Consider the following 23,683-nt stretch of genomic DNA (forward strand, 5'->3'; position numbering starts at 1 on the left):
ATGAATAAAGACAGGCTTATTTATCCCTCACTGAGAAGGAAAGCAGTATTTTTTGTAAGGAAATTGTATACCCACTATTGTGTGGCTGCTAAAAGCAGTAGGTGGGAAGTGAAATTGCGGTATCTGGTTTTTCAACATTTTTTTTATATTGGACTGTTTGATGCAAAAATAATTAGCTTATGAAGGTAGTGTTTTTCATATTTGCAACATAGTTAATTTTTATAGCGTCTGAGCTCCATTATAAATAGATTCTCCAGTCCCAACATGTCTTTCTGAATCTGTATTTTTTGAAAATTCCTAACTGAGCTACAGTTCATGCATTATCAAAGAACTTCACTGTTGGATTTAGATTAGCTTCAATTGTCACAAGTACATCAAAACATACAGTGAAATGTGTCATTTGCATCAAATCAAATCAGCGAGAATCAATACTGGACAGCAAGTGTCGTCACACTTCTGGTGCCAACATAGCATGCCCGCAACACTAACCGTACATCTTTGGAATGCGGTAGGAAACTGGAGTACCCAGAGGAAACCTACACAGTCACAGGAAGAAGATACAAACTCCTTCCAGACAGTGATGAGAACTGAACTCTGAATGGTAGTTGCAGGTGCTGGAAAGAGATGTGCTAACTGCAACGCTACTCTTCCGCCCTATTGAATTGTAGCTTTATGCCCTTGTCAATATTTGGATGGTCCTTAGAACACAGCTTTACAGATCATTATTCTTATATATTTTCAGTCAAAAAATGATGGAGGAAAATGATGGAACGGATATAAAGTATACCTTAAAACATCATGTCTTATCGAATCAACTGGCCTTATTTTTGATGAAGGCTGTTTGACTTGCATCATTTGCACATGGTATGACCAGCAGAAGAGGTACTGACGCGGGATAGCCCCGGTGTCCTCACACCTCCTCAGTGCCCTCCTGAGATTGTTAAATTCTTGATGAAAATGATTGGTGATTTCTCCCTTCTGCTTTGGATTGGAGTGATAGTTTGCAGGATTGCTTACGCCTTTCAGTTGTCAGAAGGCAGCTCCACGGCTAAGGACAATGTTGGTTAAAAACGGCATACCCTCTGTGTAAAACTGGGAAGCAACAGTCCTGAAACCTAACAGTTTCTGTGTTGATTCCTCAGTTAGTGTCCGAAGTTTTGGTAGTGTCCAGCCTTCTAAACCCATGATATGGTGAGGAGGACGTGCATGTGCATTGTCAGCTGGAAACTTGCCACCTTCCATTTTGGCAGAAGATCAACATGCAGTGGTAATGCTGAAGAGTTTTTATTTGTCGATTTCTGAATAAAAGGCCCAATAGTTGTGAAGCTTCTTTATTTTGCAGTGAATCAACCAGCCGGTGCATTTTCCCATTGAATCTTTCCCCCTCCTTTTGGTATGCATCTAGATCCAACTTAATTGTTCCGGTAAACACAAAATACTCTGCAGATGCTGGGGTCAAAGCAACACTCACAACACGCTGGAGGAACTCAGCAGGTCGGGCAGCATCCGTGGAAAAGATCAGTCCTGACGAAGGGTTCCAGCCCGAAATGTCAACTAATCGTTTCCACGGATGCTGCCCGACCTGCTGAGTTCCTTAATTGTTCTGGTAACTTCTCACCTCCTGTCTACCATTCCTGCTTCCTCCCTCCTTCTCGTACAGGGTGGTGAATCTCTGGAATTCTGCACCACCAAAGGTTGTGAAGGCTCTATCATTGGGATTTTTTATAAAGGAATGTGATTTAATTTTTTCAAAGATAAGGGTATTTGATGTATGGGGAAGTGGAATAAAGAGGAGGTGAGGTTTAGCGCAGATCAGCTATGATCATACTGAATGGTAGCACTGAGTGGCTTATTCAACCTCCTATTTTCTGATGTGGACTCCTGCAGTTCCCCAGTAATGGCGCTTGGAAAACTGAGCACTGAATCTGCATCAGTTTGGACTTAGCACAGGTTCAGCAGTCCAGTTCCTTATAAGCATGAGAAATGCCTCTGAGGGAGGGAGGAAAAGTTTCAGGTCATAAACATGTTTTAAATTTATTAATAATTTTATTGTCAACTTATAAGCAATGAAAACAGAAAATGATTAAATACATCTAAATACCTTCAACTGTTTTAATTAATTTAATATTTGAAAATTCTTATTTTTAAAGTTCCAAATAATAGATGTTTAATTATATGGTTCATTTTTAGTAGTTTTAGAAATAAACTCCAAGCTATCCTGCAATATTCTAAAGGGAATGATATTCCACACAGCTCCTATGGAGGCCTCACTGATGTCATGATGACTCGTGACCAGAACTATACAAAAGAATCTCACACCAATTTGGTTGATTCATAACTGCTCTAGTAGCTAATAAAACCTCTCAGCTGTCTCAAGAAAAAAGACCCACAACTCAACTTTCCTAGGACGTCAAGGGAAGACCAACAAGTGGTGGACTTCCCAACAGTTCTGAAGGCAGGATTATTACCTTTTGCGCGAAATATCAGTGGGCAACTGGCAAGGCAGCTTAAGTGCTTATCTTTCTCCTGTCTAACTAACCAACAATTCATTTCAAGTTTGCATAAAAGTGAAAAGTAGTTGGAACAATGAACTTCTGTTCGATTAACTTGGTTAAAATGTTGAAAATTCTATTTCAGCAAGCCTTTGTTATTAGGGATGAAATGAAGCAACAGATTACCACAGATAAACTAGTTGTTGGTGATAATGCGGTGATCACATTCCAGCAGACAGCCAATTCCTTTCTGTCCAGGGTTGCAAGGTAGAGTTTGTTCTATTTTAGATTCATGGGTATTCCTATACGAGGTTACTATAGCTATATTATAAGTTCTGCACAAGCACTTCCACATGTGAGATGATAAAAGGAAAAAAAATATTTTCAGTCGATTGTATTTGCTATTCAGTTTCCCAATATCACAAATTATTCTGTGTCTGAAAAGTTACACAACCCATCCACTCCCAGTTTTCCCATCATCGACTATCAGATGGTGTCAGCGGAACTGTTCAGGCTGTCAGTTTTGCCTTCCCTCTTCACCCGCGGAATTAACTCAACTTATTCAGACAGGAAGCAACTGAGATCCTCTAGCTTCCTGTGTGTTGCTCCAAATTCCAGGATCTGCAGTTTCATATTTCTTAACTCCTTCTGTGCCAAGCAACACAGGATAGAGCAGAAATTTCATTCATCAAAGAAACAAGAGAACAGCCTCTTTATCATTATTTTAAAAAGCAAAGCTCAAAAGTAAATTTATTATAAAACTACATATATATCATATGCTACCCTGAGATTCAGTTCCCTACTCTTGAGAACAGCATTGGCATTTCCTAGAATTGTGCAGATTAGAAGGTGTAGATTAGAGCTATACTGTATTTGAGCCTTCTCTTTGAGTAAGCATTGGATTAGCCTCAGGAAGTGTAGGGTGGATGTCAGGGGTATTTTTTTTTAAACACAGAAAGTGGTGGGTGCATGAAATACTCTGGGATAGTGGTAGAGGCTGATACATTAGGGGCATTTAAGAAACTCTTAGGGGCATAGATGGCAGAAAAATGGATGGCAATGTGGATGGGGAGGGTTAGATTGATCTTAGACTAGGTTGAAATATCGGTACTATATCATGGCTGAAGGGCCTGTACCGTGCTGAAGTGTTCCATGTTCTATATAGCCTCATTATTTTTATCATTGATAGTGTACATTTTCCCCTGTTTTTGGTAGGAGTCCAATTTTCTTTCAACATATACATTTGAATCTCCTTCCACCACCATTTCAGGTGAGGAATTCAAGACTAATGCGACTTAAAATAATGTTTAAAAATCACTTTATTAAAATTAGTTAATAACATTTGAATTCAATTCTATTTCATTGATATGGTTTCTTTATGGAAGATTGATAACTTATCATATTGGTACCTTATTTTTAAGAACAAAGCTCAAAGTAAATTTATTATAAAAATACATACATGTTATCCTGAGAACAGCACTGGTATTTCCTAGAAAGGTGAGGCTGAAGCAGTATCAAGCCACTGAATATGCATCTACTTGAAACCAAGAACATTGGCTACCATTCCACCACTTGTCTTGGAGGGAGGCTGGAAATAGTTGGCAGTATTTTACATTTCTTTCTAGAGAATATTTCCCCCCACCCCCCAGCTGTGTGTCTACAATGCAACTTGAAGCCACTAATCATAGCAAGCAACAATTCCTCTGGCCAACCTGCATATTTTATGTGTGAATTTATATTTTGAATGAGGAACAAATGTTATTGGAAACGGCAGTAGTAGATTGTCTTTTTTTTGCCTTGAGTATGTAGAATGTGAGAAAACAATAGGGACAGGAATTCATCTTTTTGTTGAATAGTGGCAGCAGTACATTGTACTTTGCATCCAAAATTAATTTGCATTGACATCAGTTAGATCAAGTTTTGGAAGAGGAGAATAATGCACAGCCATTACTGTATTGTCATGGAGACGGCAGATGAATTTGTGCATCTTTCAAATTGCATTCACATGCACAGTGCATTCAACTGTGCTTCTGCTTTAAGAGGAATTGTTATTGTGTGATTCAGTTTTTGGAAGGTTTGAATTTCAGATTCTTTAAAAGCTGCTGTAATCTGGGAAAAAAAAACAAAATTTTGATTTTGCTGTTTAGGAATGACTTTCCTTGGAGTGGATTTCCTCTATATAATGTGAAATTCCCTGAGACTGAGAAATCTTGTTGCTGTCCAAGGATATTTTTCACTCAGTGCCCGTCATTTTGGACTTCGGCTAAATTGCCACCCTCAAATAATCCAGAGAAATGATTGTACTATTGGAAACTCTGTCCCCTGTACTGATGTAATCATGGGGAAAACCAGTCATAAAAGTTCATGTAGTGGTGAGATTGTTTTTTCAGCAGTAATTAAACATTTTAGACTTGATCATTATCTGCCAATGCTTTTTCTCACCTACCCTTTGTCTTCCAAATGTACTGTACTTCTTAACTTAATTGCACCAACTAATAAAGTATCCTTTTACATTTTAAAGGCAGGGTGATCAGCACAGGAGATCATACCATCATTGGAGGGAGTGCATCTCTTGCATTCAGACTACAAAATGAGAAGACTCCAATCACAAAAGAAATTGAGTACTTTGTCTATGTTGTTACTGGACTGGCTGTGACTATGGGAGTGGTGTTCTCCATCATCTCAATATGTCTAGGGTACAAAATACTAGATTCCATCATCTTCCTTATTGGCATAATTGTTGCTAATGTACCTGAGGGTCTGCTGGCCATGCCCACTAAGTTCACAATGTTAACTCAATGTCCCATTCTTCACCTTCATTTATTCATGAGCTTTTGGTAGTGCGAAAGGCACAAGGACAATATGGAGGAACAGGTTTTAAACAGAAGTAATGCTGGTAATTTACTAAAATGGATGACTAACCTGCTCAATTGTCTATAGGGAACTTGCATGGGCCCCAGCTATGTCTGCCTCTTCGTTGGTTATGTGGAACAGTCTGTGCTCCAAACCTATTCTGGTACTGCTCACCAACATTTCCTTCGGTACATTGACGACTACATTGGTGCTTCTTCCTGCACCCATGCTGAGCTCATCAATTTCATTGACTTTACTTCTAACTTCCACCCAGCCCTCAAATTCACTTGGTCTATCTCGGACACTTCGCTCCCTTTTCTCGATCTCTCGGTCTCCATCTCTGGAGATAGACTGTCCACTGACATCTTCTACAAGCCCACTGACTCTCATAACTACCTCGACTATACCTCTTCCCACCCCGCCACATGCAAAAATGCCATTCCCTATTCCCAGTTCCTCCGTCTCCACCGCATCTGCTCCCAGGATGAGGTTTTCCATTCCAGGGCATCTCAAATGTCCTCTTTCTTTAAGGATCGTGGTTTCCCTTCTGCCATCATCAATGATGCCCTCACCCGCATCTCCTCCATTTCCCGCACTTCGGCCCTCACCCCATCCTCCCGCCACCACAACAGGGACAGAGTCCCCCTTGTCCTCACCTACCACCCCACTAGCCTCCGGATCCAGCACATTATCCTCTGCAGCTTCTGCCACCTTCAACAGGACCCCACCACTAAGTACATCTTTCCCTCACCACCCCTCTCCACTTTCTGCAGGGATCGTTCCCTCCGCGACTCCCTGGTCCACACGTCCTTCCCTACGGATCTTCCACCCGGCACTTATCCCTGTAAGCGTAAGTGCTACACCTGTCCCTACACGTCCTCTCTTGCCACCATTCAGGGCCCCAAACAGTCCTTCCAAGTGAGGCAACACTTCACTTGTGAGTCTGTTGGGGTCATCTATTGCATCCAGTGCTCCTGGTGCGGCCTCCTCTACATTGGCGAAACCCGACGCAGATTGGGGGAACGCTTTGTCAAGCACCTCCGCTCTGTCTACCACAACAGACAGGATCTCCCAGTAGCCACCCACTTCAACTTTGCTTCCCACTCCCATTCAGATATGTCCATACATGGCCTCCTCTACTGCCATGATGAGGCTAAACTCAGGTTGGAGGAGCAACACCTCATATACCGTCTAGGTAGTCTCCAGCCCCTTGGTATGAACATAGAATTCTCCAACTTCTGGTAATTCCCACCCCTCCCTTCCCCTATCCCTATGTCACTCTGCCCCCTCCCCCAACTGCCTATCACCTCCCTCTTGGTTCCACCTCCTTCTACTACCCATTGTGCTTCTTCACCTTTCCTGCCTATCACCTCCCTGCTTCCCCTCCCTCACCCCTTTATCTTTCCCCTTACTGGTTTTTCACCTGGAACCTACCAGCCTTCTCCTGCCCACCCTCCCCCCATCTTCTTTATAGGGCCTCTGCCCCTTCCCCCTACAGTCCTGACGAAGGGTTCCGGCCCGAAACATCGACTGCTCGTTTCCACGGATGCTGCCCGACCTGCTGAGTTCCTCCAGCGTGTTGTGAGTGTTGCTTTGACCCCAGCGTCTGCAGATTATTTTGTGTTTACAATTGTATAGGCAGTTAGGTGGGGCGGAGCGCTGGTGAGGGTTGTGGGGGAAATCTTGGGAAGAATGAGCAAACAGTGAGCCAGAACATCGTGGTGGGGATGGAAATGATATTCCTTTTTTTTTTTAAAAATTCAAGTTACAAGACCAATAGTCATTGTATATCCTGGAATCTATGTTCCAAGGGGCATCACACCCCTCAGAATTGGTCAGTCAAGAGTAAGAGGGGAGTGTAATTGGAAATGAATCCAGTATGGACATCCAGAAGGCGGAAGGAACCACAACACCTGCTCTTGTCTGACAGGTGCCAAATTTAATGATCTGCTTCTATTTGAGAGCAGAGACAACAGGAATGGTGAGCAAACTGCCTGTAAGGATATGGTGTAGAGGGTCAGTTCACAAAAAAGAACTCAACACGTCAGGCAGCATCTATGAAGGGAAATGGACAGTTGACTCTCTGGCTCGAGACCTTTCCTCTGGATTGAAAGATTGAGAACAAATAAGAGGTGGAGCAGAGCTGACTGGATTCAGGTGAGGAGGAATTTTAGGCACATGGGGAGGAGAGAACGGGAATAGTGCCAGAAACTGGGAGGTGACAGGTAGAAGTGACAAAGGTCTGAAGATGATGGAATCTGATGGGGGAGGGAGGTGGAGAGGATGGATGGGGTAGTCAGGGGAGGGAACCACTGGGTGGAATATGTGGGTGTTGGGCAATTAGTGGAGGGAGGGGCACACTGGGTAGTTTAGGAGGAGAGAGAAAAGGGACAGTGTATTGTTTAGGTTGGGGAAGTGAAATGGAAGCAGAAAGGACAGGGGATAGTATCTGGAATGGGGTATTTACTGCAATGATGAGGTCAAGTGAAAATATTGCGCTGTCTGACTAATGTCAGGTTTAAGGTTGTCCTTTTAGGTCAAGGATGAGCTTGGAGTGTGAGGAGAAAGACCCAGTTCTCTGGTCTATGTGGGAACCAGCATCATAAAGAGGACTAAGGAGCAGGTTTCCCTACAAGAGTCTGAGCAGTTAGGATCCATGTTCAAAGGGACAATAACAAAGGTACAATCTGGATTACTAACTGCACATATGCAAATTGACACAGAGATAATAAAATCAAGGATTTAATATGTGGCTGAAAGATTAATGTGGGAGAAAGAAACATCTATTCCTTTATGTTAACTCTGTTTTAAAAAAAAACTTGCCCCACACATATCCCTTAAACTTTTCCCTCTCTCATTTTAAAGCTATGCCTTATACTCTTTAATATTTCTGCTCTAGGAAAGAGTTTCTGTGCTTCTAATAAGTTCATTAACTTTTATCATGTCTCGTCTCAACTTCCAACACTCCAGAGAAAATAATCCAAATCTGTCCAACCCTCCTTTTAGATAATAATTTTAATGCAGGCTGCATTTTGGTTGACTTCCTCTTCAACCCCTCCAAAGTCTATCATCTTTCATGTAATGGGGCAACCAGAAATGAACACAATACTACAAATGCGTTCTGAACTCCACCACATAAAGCCATGCTGACTATCCCTACCAAGGCGTACTTTTACAAATGTAAGTAAATCTTTTCATTACCATTATATATGGCTGCCTGTCTACAGCTCCCACCAATGTATTCTGTACCTTCCTGATTCTTAGCTGCACCCAAATGGATTCTACTTCTTGACTTTCTAAGCTAAGATCCTTTGTCTCCATCATCTTTATCCCATTATTTATCATTAAGGATATCCCTCCTCTTTTTCATCTTTCCTTAAATTTAAAAATATTGGAATATTTAATTGCCAGCATTGGCCACTTCAACAACTACATTATTACTTGTTCCTAATTTATATTATCTATGCCATTAGCCTGTCCAATATTAGAAGTTCTATGTGGATTCTGATAGGAGCCTTCAATATTGCCTTTACATTTTTTTTTCAAATCTGACTCTAATTGGAGTTATGTTTGTTTACACAGTCTCTCCCTGGCATTGCACATGTCATTCTCCTGTATTTTGTTTGAACTAACACTCTGCCCTTTCTCTTCAATTTCCTATATTTCTCTTCAGCAGAATCCTTACACCACCAACCCCCAGCTATGTAGACCATAAGATCATAAGATATAGAAGCAGAATTAGGCCATTTGGCCTATCGAGTCTTCGCCACTATTTCATCATAGCTGATCCATTTTCCTCTCAGCCCCAATCTCCAGCCTTCATGCCCTGACTAATCAAGAATCTATCAATCTCTGCCTTAAATATACTCAATCATTTGGTCTCCACAGCCGCCTGTGGCAAAGAATTTCACAGATTCACCACTCTCTGGCCAAAGAAATTCCTTGTTATCTTCATTCTAAATGGAAGTCCCTCTATTTAGCTTAAAATGTTGTATACAGTCTCATTCATGAACACACTGCCAAAGCTGGTGCTGGAAGCAGAAACAATAGAAGTGTTTAAGAGGCATTTAGACAGACAGAACATGAAGGGAACAAGGAATGTGGATCATATGCAGACAGAAGGGATGAGTTTAATTTGCCATCATGTGGGCGAAAAGGCCTGTTCCTGTGCTGTACTATTCTGTGTAGGATATAGTATATTAGACGTGATTGAAACAAAGGGAATACAATGATCCTAGGTGACTTTAACTTTAATCAAGTTAGGTATTAATAATGTGGAGAACAAATACATTGAAATTTCTAGATAAATATGTTGAAGTACAGGCTATTTTATATCTACTACTGTGCTATAAAAATATTTAATAATCTTGTAGTTAAAAGACTTCCAAGCCCCATAATATAATAGAATTTATATAGTTTGAATGTGACTCATTTCTTTTAATTGCAAGGTGCAATAAAACAGCTGTAAATCCATTCTAATTTTTAAAATTGCCATTGATCTGTTTGGAGGTTGTGCTATCAATAGGAGTTCACTTATTCACCAAGAGCAACACACGCAAAATGCTGGAAGAAAAATCAGCAGGTCAGGCAGCATCTATGGAGATGAATTAACAGTCAACATTTCTGGCTGAGACCCTTCATCGGGCTCCTGTTGAAGGGTTTTGGTCTGAAATGCTGGCTGTTCATTTCCCTGTCTGGCCTGTTGATTTCCTCCACCATTTTGTGTGTGTTGCACAAGGTTTCCAACATCTGCAGAACCTTTTGTGTCTATTTATTCACCACGCAAGATCACTGCAACAATATGTGGCACTCATAAGCCCATGCGTATCAAAGATGCTGTAACAAAAGAGAATGTGATCAGTGTTGGGGATGATGGCCAGGCTTGGCCTATGGACCATTGTTAAGTTATCATCATTGGACTGTAGCGGTGTGCTACACACAGCGCTAGAATAACCACACGGAGTCGGTGAGTTAGAGTTGCGATGAAAGAGATTTATTCAAACTTCGCGGCCTGCTTTAAAGCCTTCCCGTTCCCGTCCTCCCTGGGCGGGACTGCTGTGGGGAATGCATATTCCCAGACCCTTCCCGCGCGCGGGATTTTCCCCCTGCTGGTGAAGATGGCCTGGCGCCCTTTTTGGGGCCGGTCTCTCTGCCGGTGTGCGTCGTTTTGTGAGCCAGTTCGTGTGTGCCAGAAAGTGGGTCGCCACATAACCCCCCCCCCCCCCCCCCAGAACCGGCGATACCTCCCCCAATGTCCAGAGTCTGGATCGGCCTCTGTTTGGGAGGTCTGCCCCTGCGCCGCGGTGCCTGAGCCTGGACTGGCTGCGCCAAGTCCACATGGGCCGGTTTGAGCCAGTCCACTGTGAAAACCTCTTCTCTCCCCCCAATGTCCAGCACGAACGTGGACCCGTTGTTCCTGATCACCTTAAACGGCCCCTCGTAGGGCCGCTGTAGCGGTGCCCGGTGTCCGCCCCGTCGTACAAAAAGAAACTTACAGTTCTGCAGGTCTTTGGGTACGCAGGTCGGGCTCTGTCCGTGCTGTGAAGTGGGTATGGGGACCAGGTTACCGAGCCTCTCCCGTAGTCTGTCCTTCTAAATACCTGAAATGCCGGATTGCCAGGTATAGTGCCAATAGCTCTCGGTCGAAAGCACTGTATTTAAGTTCGGGTGGTCGTAGGTGTTTGCTGAAGAACAGCAGGGGTTGCCAGCGACCCTCGATGAGTTGTTCCAGCACTCCACCGACTGCTGTGTTGGATGCGTCCACCGTGAGGGCAGTAGGAACGTCCGTTCTGGGGTGCACTAGCGTCGTGGCGTTTGCCAGGGCTTCTTTGGTTTTAACGAAAGCGGCTGCAGCCTCTTCGTCCCAGGTGATGTCCTTGCCCTTACCTGACATTAGAGTGAACAGGGGTCGCATGGTTCGGGCTGCTGAGGGGAGGAAACGGTGGTAGAAATTCACCATACCCACGAATTCCTGCAGGCCTTTGATTGTGCTGGGTCAGGGGAAGTGGCAGACCGCGTCTACCTTGGCGGGCAGAGGGGTTGCCCTGTCTTTAGTAATCCTGTGGCCCAGGAAATCGATGGTGTCGAGTCTGAACTGGCATTTGGCCGGGTTGATTGTAAGGCCGAATTCACTCAGGCGGGAGTAGAGCTGGCGGAGGTGGGACAGATGCTCCTGCCGACTACTGCTGGCTATGAGGATGTCGTCCAAATAGATGAATAGTCCAGGTCGCGTCCCACCGTGTCCATTAGCCGCTGGAAAGTTTGTGCGGCATTCTTTAGACGAAACGGCATTCGGAGGAATTCGAAAAGTCCGAACGGGGTGATAAGTGCTGTTTTGGGGATGTCATCCGGATGTACCGGGATTTGATGGTATCCCTGGACGAGGTCTACCTTGGAAAAGATCCTTGCGCCGTGTAGGTTTGCTGCGAAGTCTTGAATGTGTGGCACAGGGTAGCGGTCTGGCGTTGTAGCCTCGTTCAGTCTGCGGTAGTCACCGCATGGTCTCCAGCCCCCCCGTTGCCTTGGGCACCATGTGAAAGGGGGAGGCCCATGGGCTGTCGGACCATCGTATGATCCCCAATTCCTCCATCTTCTTGAACTCCTCCTTCGCCAGTTGGAGCTTGTCCGGGGGAAGCCTTCAAGCACAGGCGTGGAGGGGTGGTCCCTGGGTCAGGATGTGGTGCTGTACTCCATGCCTGGGCATGGCTGCCGTGAACTGCGGTGTCAGTACTGATGGGAAATCCGCCAGGACCCTGGTGACTTCGTCGTCAGACAGTGTGATGGAGTCCAGGTGTGGGGCTGGCAACTTTGCTTCACCCAGGGAGAACGTTTGAAAAGTCTTGGCGTGGACTAATCGCTTCCCTTGCAGGTCGACCAGCAGGCTGTGGGCTCGTAGAAAATCCGCCCCCAGGAGTGGTTGTGCCACGGCAGCCAGTGTGAAGTCCCACATGAACCGGCTGTAGGTTTGTGTTGTGCTGCCATTTGCGGCCCTCAGGGTGGGTCCCGGTTCTCTGTTGCGGGTGTCATAACCCGTTGGAGGTAAGACGCTGATCTCCGCTCCGGTGTCGACCAAAAAGCGGCATCCCGACTGCTTGTCCCAGACGTACAGGAGGCTATCCTGATGGCCAGCTGCCGTAGCGATCGGCGGTGGCTGGGCCATGGCATTTCCCGGGAATTTGCAGGGCGGTCTACAGCAGCGGGCCTCTGTGCCCCACCGCTGGTGGTAGAAGCACCATTGTTCGTTGGGCTCTGCTGCCGGGCCTGGTCTGGTCTGTCGTTGGGCACGGGACTTGGTGACCTGTGCGACGGATGCCCCTCTCTCCTACTTGGCATTCCACAGCACATCTGCCCGGGCCGCCACCTTCCGGGGTCGCTGAAATCTGCGTCGGACAGCAGCAGGCATATGTCCTCGGGCAGTTGCTCTAGGAACGCCTGTTCAAGCATGAGGCAGGGTTTGTGTCCTTCAGCCAGGGCCAGCATCTCGTTCATTAATGCCGACGGCGGCCTGTCTCCCAAACCATTAGGTGCAGTAAGCCGGCAGCTCGCTCGCGCCGTGAGAGTCCGAAAGTCCTTATGAGCAGGGCTTTGAATGCTGTGTATTTGCCGTCCTCCAGGGGTGACTGTATAAACTCCTCAATTTGTGCAGCTGTCTCCTGGTCGAGGGAGCTCACTACGTAGTAGCAGCGAGTGGACTCCGAGGTTATCTGCCGAATGTGGAATTGTGCTTCTGCTTGTTCGAACCATAATTGGAGTCGCAGCGTCCAGAAGCTTGGCAGTTTTAACGAAACTGCATGAACAGATGCGGCGGCGGTCATCTCTGGTCCAAATATCGTTTGGGCCGTCGGGGTCACCAATTGTAGCGGTGTGCTACACAGCGCTAGAATAACCACACGGAGTTGGTGAGTTAGAGTTGCGATAAAAGAGATTTATTCAGACTTCGCGGCCCGCTTTAAAGCCTTCCCATTCCCGCCCTCCCTGGGGCGGGACTGCTGTGGGGAATGCATATTCGCAGACCCTTCCCGCGCGCGGGATTTTCCCCCTACTGGTGAAGATGGCCTGGCGCCCTTTTTGTGCCGGCCCTCTGCCTGCGCGCGCTGTTGTGAGCCGGTTCGTGTGCGCCAGAAAGTGGGTCGCCACAGGACTCGTAATAAAGTGTGTGCTGGTGTTAACTTTTAGAAGTCTCCTAAAAGGAATTAGTTTGCCATGACAAATTATGGAGATAGAGCAGTGGATGTAGTGTATATGTATTTCAGTAAGGCATTTGATAAGGTTACCCATGCAAGGCTCATTCAAAAAGTAAGGAGGCACGGGATTCAAGGAGATTTTACTTTGAGAATTCAGAATAGGCTTGCGCACGGAAGGCAAAGGGTGGGTGGTTGTAGATGGTTCGTATTCTACATGGAGGATGGTGACCGGTGGTGTTGCGCAGTGATCTGTTCTGGGACCCCTCCTCTTTGTGATGTTTGTAAATGACCTGGATGAAGAAGTAGAAGGGTGCTTAGTAAGTTTGCTGATGACACAAAGGTTGGGGGTGTTGTGGATAGTCTGCAGGGTTGGCAGAAGTTATAGCGGGCCATCGATAGGATGCAGAACTGGGCTGAGAAGTGGCAGATGGAGTTCAATCCAGATAAGTGTGAAGTGGTTCATTTTGATAGGTCAAATATGAAGACAGAATATAGTATTAATAGTAAGACTCTTGGCAGTGTGGGGGATCCGAGAGATCTTGGGGTCTGTGGATAAGACATTCAAAGCTGCTGTGCAAGTTGACAGTGTTGTTAAGAAAGTGTGTGGTGTGGTGACCTTCATCAACCATGCTCAAGAGCCGTGAGGTAATGCTGCAGCTATACAAGACCTTGGTCAGACCCCACTTGGAGTATTGTGTTCAGTTCTGGTCACCTCACTACAGGAAGGATGTAGATACCATAGAGAGAATGCAGAGGAGATTTATAAGGATGTTGCCTGGATTGGAGAGCATGCCTTATGAGAATAGGTTGAGTGAACTCGACCTTTTCTCCTTGGAGCGATGCAGAATGAGAGGTAGTCTGACAGAGGTGTATAAGATGATGAGAGGCATTGATCATGTGGATAGTCAGAGGCTTTTTCCCAGGGCTGAAATGGTTAATACGAGGAGACATAGTTTTAGGGTGCTTGGAAGTAGGTACAAGGGGGATGTCACTGGTAAGTTTTTCACACAGAGAGTGGTGGGTGCATGGAATGCACTGCTGGTGACAATGGTAGAGGCAGATACAACAGGGTCTTTTAAGAAACTCTTGGATAGGTACATGGAGCTTAAAAATAGAGTGTAGTGTGGTAGGGTAATTCTAGGCATTTTCTACAGTAGGTTACATGGTCAGCACAACATTGTGGGTCGAAGGGCCTGTAATGTGCTGTAGATTTCTATATTCTATAGAGTGTTAGTTGAAAATTCTCTTGTATCTGGAATATTTTCAGAACTAGTTTATTTGGTAAAGTTATCTGTTGATTTGTTAGGCTCTGAAGTCTATATGGAACGCAATATGTTGGTTTCAACATCTTTGATACACTAAATATTTCTAGGTGTAATTCTACACACCAGTTATTCCTGTCACAATGTAGTAGTACCATTATTAAAAGTGTAATATTCTTGTTCTTTTGTTGTATATAGCTAGTTGTATTTCAATTACTTGGAGTTATTTACTGAAATAGTCTGAATCGCCATCATATTTTGGATAACAAATGATGCTTAAGTTTGCCTTTTGTCCATTTTTTTCCACAGGTTAGTCTCACTCTAATGGCCAAGAAGAACTGCCTAATAAAGAATTTGGATGCTGTTGAGACTTTGGGCTCCATCTCTGCCATTTGCTTTGATAACTTAGAATTGAAAGACTGTGGCACATTTGTGGTTTGATAATCAAGTCTACACAGCAGATACCAGTGAAGGTCAGGCAGGTATCGGAGGCATGTGATTGAATCTGTCTTTATATTGATAGAATTATACTGAATCTGATCCCACATCCCAACACTCTAATTAGATTACGTTTGTGATTAATTTTATTTACATTAGTTTTGATAAGTAAACAATCACCCGAAGATGCCTTCAAGTGATTTCTATTGCCATTTTAGTTAGGATAAACAATTACATAATTTCAAGCATGAAGAGAAATTTGTATTTTGAGTGTAATCTTTTGCAAAGTACACTGGAACTCCAATATAATGCAGTGTTATGGGACAAGTTTCAAAGGTTCATTTATTATCAAAGTATACAACTCTGAAATTTTTACCACCCCTTTTGTAAATGACGCTAATATTTATGTAATTTGAACATTTTTTAATGTAGCACAGTAGATGCTCAGGCTGTTTGAACAGATTTTTCCAGTATCCACCCACCCTCACTCACTGCTGTATCCCAGAAATACAATCTAAAGCAGGGGTTCCCAAACCTGGGGTCCACAGACCCCTCAGTTAATGGTAGGGGGTCCATGGCGTAAAAAAGATTAGGAACCTCTGAAAGGATTGTTTATCCTTTTCCAGTATCTGTTGCTTCTTCCTCAGAGGTACCATTGTCTTAGAGATTTCCATAAACAAAGGTCTGTTAAATTCTGCTGGGAATATCACTACTCCGCTGTAACCTTGCCATAAAAATGAACATTGTCTTGGGGGATTTGATAATACAGTATTTCTGAAGCTGTGATTTACCAGTGGGGTATAGATCATTTGCAGAACGGGTGAGAGAAATGGCAGATGGAGTCTAATCCTATCAAAGGTGAGTTTTTGCACCTTAGGAGCACAAATGTCAAGGGACAGTAATGGCAGGATCCATAGGTCCTTGAAAATAGCTACACAGCCGATAAATAAAGAAGTTGTGTGGCATGCTTGCACTATTAATCGAGGCACTGCACTCAAGAGTTAGGAAGTTATGTTGCAGCTTTATAAAACTCTGGTTAGGCTGCATCTGGAGTATCATATTCAGATCTGGTTACCCCTTTATAGTACAGATGTGCAGGCTTAGGAGAAGGTGCAGAAGAGGTTTACTAGAATGCTGCCTGGAGAGGTTGGACAAACTAGGGTTGTTTTCTCTGGAATGGTTTAGGCTGAGGGGAGACCTGATAAAAGTTTATAAAATTATGGAAGGTATAGGTCGACAGCCTTTATCATTTTCCAAGGTCAATGTCTAAAACCAGAGGGCAAGTATTTCAGGTGAGACATGTAAATTCAAAGGAGATGTGCAGGGCAGGTTCTTTTGCAGAGTGGTGGGTGCCTGGAGTGATGGTGGTTGCAAATATGATAGAGGTGTTGAAAATGCTCTGTGATAGGCACATGAATGTGCAGGGAAGTGAGGGATATTATCTGACATTGTTTGTTTATTTTTTTATTTAGCAATACAACATGGAGTAGGCCCTCCCAGCCCTTCAAGCCACGCCATCCAGCATCCCCGACAAACCTGATTAACTCTAACCTAACCACAGGACAATTTACAATGACCATTTAACCTACCCGGTATGTCTTTGGACTGTGAGAAAAAAATAAGATGTTTAGTGCAAGTGTTTCATTCATTGTTACAAAAATTGACCATCAGCCTGAAGAATTTGGTCTGATTTATTGAGTAATATTTCTACCTTAAATCATGAGTAATATTCATTTGTTCTTGTCGGCCATTTCAGCCCCTTATAAAGCACTGAATCTATAATACATTGCAATGGGAATATTTTGCTATGAAGCTCATATTTGTAACTGATCAACTGTACAGAGAAGCAATCTGCTATCACTTATAGCGGTGAGGTGTGAAATAAGGGTGAGGTGCAGACTCCCAAGTGGGAAGTGGAGTCCTTTGAAATTAGTGCTTGTTCTATTTAAGCATCAGTGATGCCAAAATTAATCAGCTTACTTGGCAAGCTCACAGTTTCAGTGCTGAAAGTGATGATAATCTACATATTCTGAAAATTAATTTATAACAAATAGAAATGTGTGTTATTTCTTGTTCATGAAGTTGCTGCCTGAACTGCAAATTAAATTTCTACTCACTATGAAAGCTCCAACAATTTTCAGGCTGGAATATATCTTTCAAACCATACCCATGGCCCAGTAGTTGGTGCAGGTTTTATTTCATTATGCATTTTATTTCTGTATTTTATTGTAAAGGAAGTACAACTTCTGGCATCTTTGCGGTAGTTTTAATGGAAGAAACCATTTCAGACCAATCATAGACAGAATTGGCATCAAACTAAAAGAGAAGCCTTCAGATCAGGTGACTGAGTTCCTGGTCAATCAAGTAGGCTTCAACAGCATGTTAAAAGAAGGCAAGATATAGAAGTGCAGGGTTTGGGTTGAGGATTCTAGAATAAGGGACTGAGCTGGATGAAAGCAAAGCCACTAGTGATGTGGTGAAGGAAGTGAAGATTCCACCTGTAAAACAGAATGGAAGAAACAAATTTGCAGTACTTGAGTTCAGAGGAATTAGAAACATTGGGACCTCAGAGACATTTGAAACTGAGCTGGTGAACGTAGAGCTGGAACAAGAGATATAAGATGAATAGGATCGGTCAAGGTAGGAAAGAGGAGGGCCTATTTCCCTTGGACCCTGCAGAGGCAAGTGCAGAAATTGCAGGGGCCCTAGCAGAGATATTTAAACCATCCTTTGTAACGTGAGGTACCAGAGGGTTGGAGGATAGCCACTGTTGTTCCGCTGTTTAAAAAAGGATCTAAAAATAAACCAAGAAATTATAGACTGGTGAGCCTGACATCAGTAGTGGGAAAGTCAGTGGGAAAGTTATTGGAATGTATTCTAAAGGATCGGCTATATGATTATTTGGATAGACATGGACTGATTAGGGATAGTCAGCATGGTAGGTCATGTCAAACCAATTTTATAGAGTTTTTTGAGGAAGTAACCAGGAAAGTTGATAAAGGCAGGGCAGTGGACATTGTCTACATGGATTTCAGCAAGGCATTTGACAAGATCCCGCATGGGGGGTTGGTCAAGAAGGTTCAGTTTGCTTGACATTCAAGATGAGGTAGTAAATTGGATTAGACATTGGCTTTGTGGGAGTGGTAGTAGATGGTTGCCTCTCTGACTGGAGGCCTGTGATTAGTGGAGCACCACGGGCATCGGTGCTGGGTCTGTTGTTGTTTGTCATCTGTATCAATGATCTGGATGATAACTGAATCAACAGACTTGCGGATGACACCAAGATTGGGTGTGTAGTGGGCAGTGAGGAAAGTTATGAAAGCTTGCAGTGAGTACTGGACCAACTGGAAAAATGGTCTGAAAAATGGCTGATGGAATTTCATGCAGACAAATGTGTGGTGTTGCACTTTTGTAGGACCAACCAGGGCAGGTCTTACACAGTGAATGGTAGCGGAGTGAGGAGTGCGGTAGAACAAAGGGATCTGGGAATAATTCATTGAAAGTGGTGGCACTGGTAGATAGGGTTGTGAAAAAAGCATTTGGCACATTGGCCTTCATAAATCAAAATATTGAGTACAGGAGATGGTTTGTTATCTTGAAGTTGTATAAGGCATTGGTGAGGCCTAATTTGGAGTATTGTGTGCAGTTTTGGTCACCTACCTACAGGAAAGATGTTAATAAGATTGAAAAATGGAAAAGGGTGAATAGAGGACTGAAGGTGTTATATTTGGAAACTCACAGTATATGAAATAGGGTAGGTACATTTGTTTCACAGTTGCAGATTGGTATATATGATGTAAGCATCACTGAATCATGGCTGAAGGAGGATTACAACTGGGAGCTTTATGTGCAAGGATAAACATTGTCTCAAAAGGACAGGCAGGAAGGCAGAGGGTTTGTTGGTTAAAAAAAATGAAATCAAATCTTTAGAAAGAGGTGACATAGGGTCAGAAGGTGTTGAATCATTGTCGATAGAGCTAAGGAACTACAAGGGTAAAAAGACCCTGATGGGAGTTGTATACAGACCCCAAACAATAGTAAGGATGTGGTCTACAAATTACAATGGGCGATAGAAAATGTATGCCAAAAAGGGCAAAGTTACAATAGTCATGGGGATTTCAATACGCAGGTAGATTGGGAAAATCGGGTTGGTGCAGGATTCCAAGAGGGGGAATTTCTAGATTGCCTACAAGATGGCTTTTTAGAGCAGCTCGTAGTTGAGCCCACTAGGGGATAAGCTATTCTGGATTGGGTGTTGTGCAGTGAACCAGAACTGATTAGAGAATTTAAAGTAAAAGAATGCTTTGGGGCAAGTGATCATAATATGATCAAATTCACCCTGAAATTGGAGAAGGAGAATCTAAAGTCAGATATATTAGTATTAGAGTGGAGAAAAGGGAATTACAGAGGCATGAGAGAGGAGTTGGCCAGAATTCATTGGAAAAGGACATGGCAGGGATGTTGGCAGAGCAGTAATGGCTGGAATATCTGGAAGCAATTTGGAAGGCACAGGATACTGTATATACATCACAAAGGGGAAGAAGTACTCTAAAGGAAAGATGACCAACCGTGACAAACAAGAGAAGTCAAAGCCAATATAAAAGCCAAAAAGATAGCATATAATAGAGCAAAAATAGTGGGAAGTTAGAGGATTGGGAAGCTTTTAAAAACTGACAGAAGGCAACTAAAAAGTCATTCAGAAGGTACAGATGGAATATGAAAGAGAGCTAGCCACTAATATTAAAGAGGATGCCAAAAGAGCGAGGCGAGGGTGGATATTAGACTGCTGGAAAACGAAGCTGGAGGGGTAGTAATCGGGGACACGGAAATGGTGGATAAGTATTTTGCATTAGTCTTTACTATATAAGACACTAGCAGTATGGTGGAAGTTCCAGGTGTCAGGGTGTATGAAGTGTGTGAAGTTACCATAACTAGAGAGAAAGTTCTTGGGAAACTGAAAGGTCTGAATATAGACAAGTCACGTGGACCAGATGGTGTACACTCCAGTGTTCTAAAAGACATGGCTGAAGAGATGTGGAAGTATTAGTGATGGTCTTTCAAGAATCACTAGGTTCTGGAATGGTTTCGGAAGACTGGAAAATGGCAAATGTCACACCACTCTTCAAGAAGGGAGAGAGGCAGAAGAAAGGAAAAAAAAAGGGATCGCCCCCTCCCCCTTTCAAATCTCTTATTATCTCTTCTTTCAGTTAGTCCTGACAAAAGGTCTCGGCCCGAAATGTCGACTGTACCTCTTCCTAGAGATGCTGCCTGGCCTGCTGTGTTCACCAGCAACTTTTTTTGTGTGTTAACTGATATCTGGAATGGGCCTATGGCCCATTACAGGAAGATTAGATAGATTTGATATTTGAATACTGGAGTTTAATGAGGTGGGAAGGAACTTGATAGAAACAAAAATATTCTCAGGGCCCTTGACAAGGTGGATGTTTCCTCATGTGGAAGAACCAAGAACTTGTGTTTACCCATTTGAGACAGCGATGAGGCAGTATATTTTTTTTCCTAAGGGCTGTGAGTCTTTGGCACCATCTTCCTCAAGGTGCAGTGAAAGTGAAATTTGAAGTCAAAAGAGGCTTTAGATAGATCCTTGTTAAGTAAAAGAATTAAGGGCCTTGGCAGATGGATAGGAATATGGAGTTGAGTTTACAGGTAGATCATCCATGGTCTTACTGAATGGGTTAGTAGGGTTGATGGGCAGAGTGGTTTACTCCTGATACTAATTCAGATGTTTCGATGTGCATATGTTCATAGCATTAATTTGTTCATCTGCTGCATAATAAAAGGAGAGCAGATAAATGGGAAAAAAAACTACTAAATATATGAGTAACATGTATTTATTTATAGTTCAGAGCTATGACCAAACATTGCAAATGTGGACAGCTCTTGCCAAGATTATTGCTCTCTGTATTCATGAAGAATTCAAAGCAGCACAGGATGATGTCCTAATTCTGAAGGTAGCACAGAGTCAATTATTTTATTTTCAAGAAACTTTACAATAAAATTCAAACATACAGTAGATGGATGTGAGAGGCCGCAGAGGATCACAGGAAAATTGTGGGAAAGGAAGTGTCACTGTTTTATGTCAATAAGAGGGAAAGCACCACAGTATCTTCATCCAGCACAACCTCAAGTGTTCAGTTGCCTCCCTATCCAGCATAGCATTCAAAAGTAAATTATTTGTTGCAATTTTAAAAATCTAGATCATAAATTAATACTTTAGCTTATTTAGCATGTCTCCTATGCTGTTGTTATACATATCTAAGATTTTAGTCCAGCTTGCTGCTTCAATGTCTGAAATTCTATCACACTAAACTAAAGGCTTTGTTTAACCAGAATTTATTAAATAACCTGACCTTACCTTGGCCAATTAATCTGAATCCACCAGTTTGTTTCTTCATTAAGTTTTTTTTGTTACTTTGTCACCTTTACACCACCTTTTTGCTGATGTCCTCATGTTCCTCCACACATTGTCTCCCCTAACTCCCACTAATATCGCGGGCCAATTACTTTTTACTTTCCTGCTAATCATCTCTTCAAGCAAATCTGTAGCCGATCCTTGCATGCAATCTGCTCTAAAAGACAGTTCCTCTTTCCTTCATGTTCTGTACTCAACAACAGGTTTTGTTCCATGAAGCATAAAAACATTTAGTCTTGTGCATAATAGATTTGCACATTTTGATTTGGAGCCCTATGTCTTTTTTTGCCATTTCCATTAATGGCTGAATGTTCTTCGGTCCACCTTTAATATTTTGGCCAATCCTTGAGTTTTGGCCACAAGCCCTGTTGAATTTGACCAACAGGCTGGAAAGCACCAGCACAATCTCTTCCAGGCTTCCACTTTTGTAATTTCGTTGTTATGTTCAGCATTCTGAGGGCATTATATGTCATACTCCATTAATAGTGACTTTATAGCTCATTAGTAGTTTAACCTTTAAGCAGAGTCTCTTAAGTACAACCAATAATTGAATGAATGGGCAGTGGACAATCAGTCTTACTGTGCAGCAGATTAACTATCGGTATATCTCTGATTAATGATGACAATATTTCTATTAAGGATATTAATTAACCCAAATGTTACTTTGTTTTTTTTTGTGAATGCAGAGAGAAGTGGTTGAAGATTCCTTAGAAAGTGCCTTTCTGAAGTTTTGAGAAACTGTATTTGGTAATGTGATGGAATTCAGAAATGAAAATATTTGAGAAACTATTCAATTCTACCAACAAGTTTCAGGTACTGGACAAGTTGAAAAGCGTAGTAGGATTTTAAGTTTCCAGATAGCACACAGAATATTCTCTACATAGTTCAGTTAAGGAGCAAAAACATTTGACCAACCATCAATCTGTCTGTGCTTACTAAGATGATAAAAAAAGAAAAGACCTTCATTTAAGTATTGTTTTTCGCTGTGTGTGAACGTCTCAAAGATTTTCACATCCAGTGAAATACTTTGACTTGAAAGACCCATCAAGGGCCTAGAAATGAGCCATTTTGCTGATGTCAGTTGCATACAGTCAGTTTTATTCTTGCTGCACTCAAATGAATATAAAAGTGGATGGAGAATGCTGGACCTACACTGAAAGTGGCGACACAAGTAGATAAATTGGTAACGATGCTGTATGTGATGACATGCTTGTAAGAAGTCATGCTGCAGCTTTATAAATCATTAACCGGACCATACTTGGAGAATTGCATGCAATTCTGATTGTCCAGTTTTTGGAAGGATGTGGAAACTGTGGAGAGGGTGCTGAAGATGTTTATCGGAATACTGCTGGGATGAAAATGTATGAGCTGTAAGGAAAGGTTGGATAAACTTGTGCTGTTCTCTCTAGCGCATTGGAGGTTGAGGGGAGATCTGATAGAACTCTTTAAAATTATGAGAGGCATAGATAAGGTTGATAGTCAGAATCCTTTCCCCAAGGTAGAAGTATGAGGGAGAAACTTAATGGTGATATAAGAGGCACATTTTCTATACAGCAAATAGTAGGTGTCCAGAATAGGTTATTTGGGTTAGTCGTGGAAGCAGACAGTCTGGTGATGCCTAAGGGGATTTTAGATATACACATGAAAATGAAGGGAATGGACAGCTATGAACGATACACAGGAGCAGGACATTTGGTATAAATTGACATCAAGATCAGCGCAACATCTTGGGCTGAATGGCCTGTCTTGTGTAATAGTATTCTATGTTCTATTTCACATGTTCTTTTTTTAACGCAAGTTTAATTCACTTAATTATCATTCATGTATATTTGAGAGCATATACACTGCATTGACAGTGTAAAAATATAACAAGAGAAGTAGGAAATATGAGAGACATTTTCAGTGATGGTGAGGCATTCACAAATCCTCCTCTCTATTTCTGTTTGTAAGGCAAGCAGACAGGATAAAGGTTCGAATGAAGTATCCTTAACTGCTGGCAAATAATAATCATTGAAATAATGATAC

The 23,683-nt window shown here is 42.8% G+C and overlaps 1 pseudogene; it reads left to right on the plus strand.

Moving 5' to 3' along the window:
• LOC140185518 (potassium-transporting ATPase alpha chain 2-like) overlaps positions 1–23,683 on the plus strand; it is a 61,525-nt pseudogene that overhangs the window by 21,940 nt on the left and 15,902 nt on the right.

Source organism: Mobula birostris, chromosome 20 (assembly GCF_030028105.1).
Source record: "Mobula birostris isolate sMobBir1 chromosome 20, sMobBir1.hap1, whole genome shotgun sequence".
Classification (NCBI taxonomy): Eukaryota; Metazoa; Chordata; class Chondrichthyes; order Myliobatiformes; family Myliobatidae; genus Mobula; species Mobula birostris.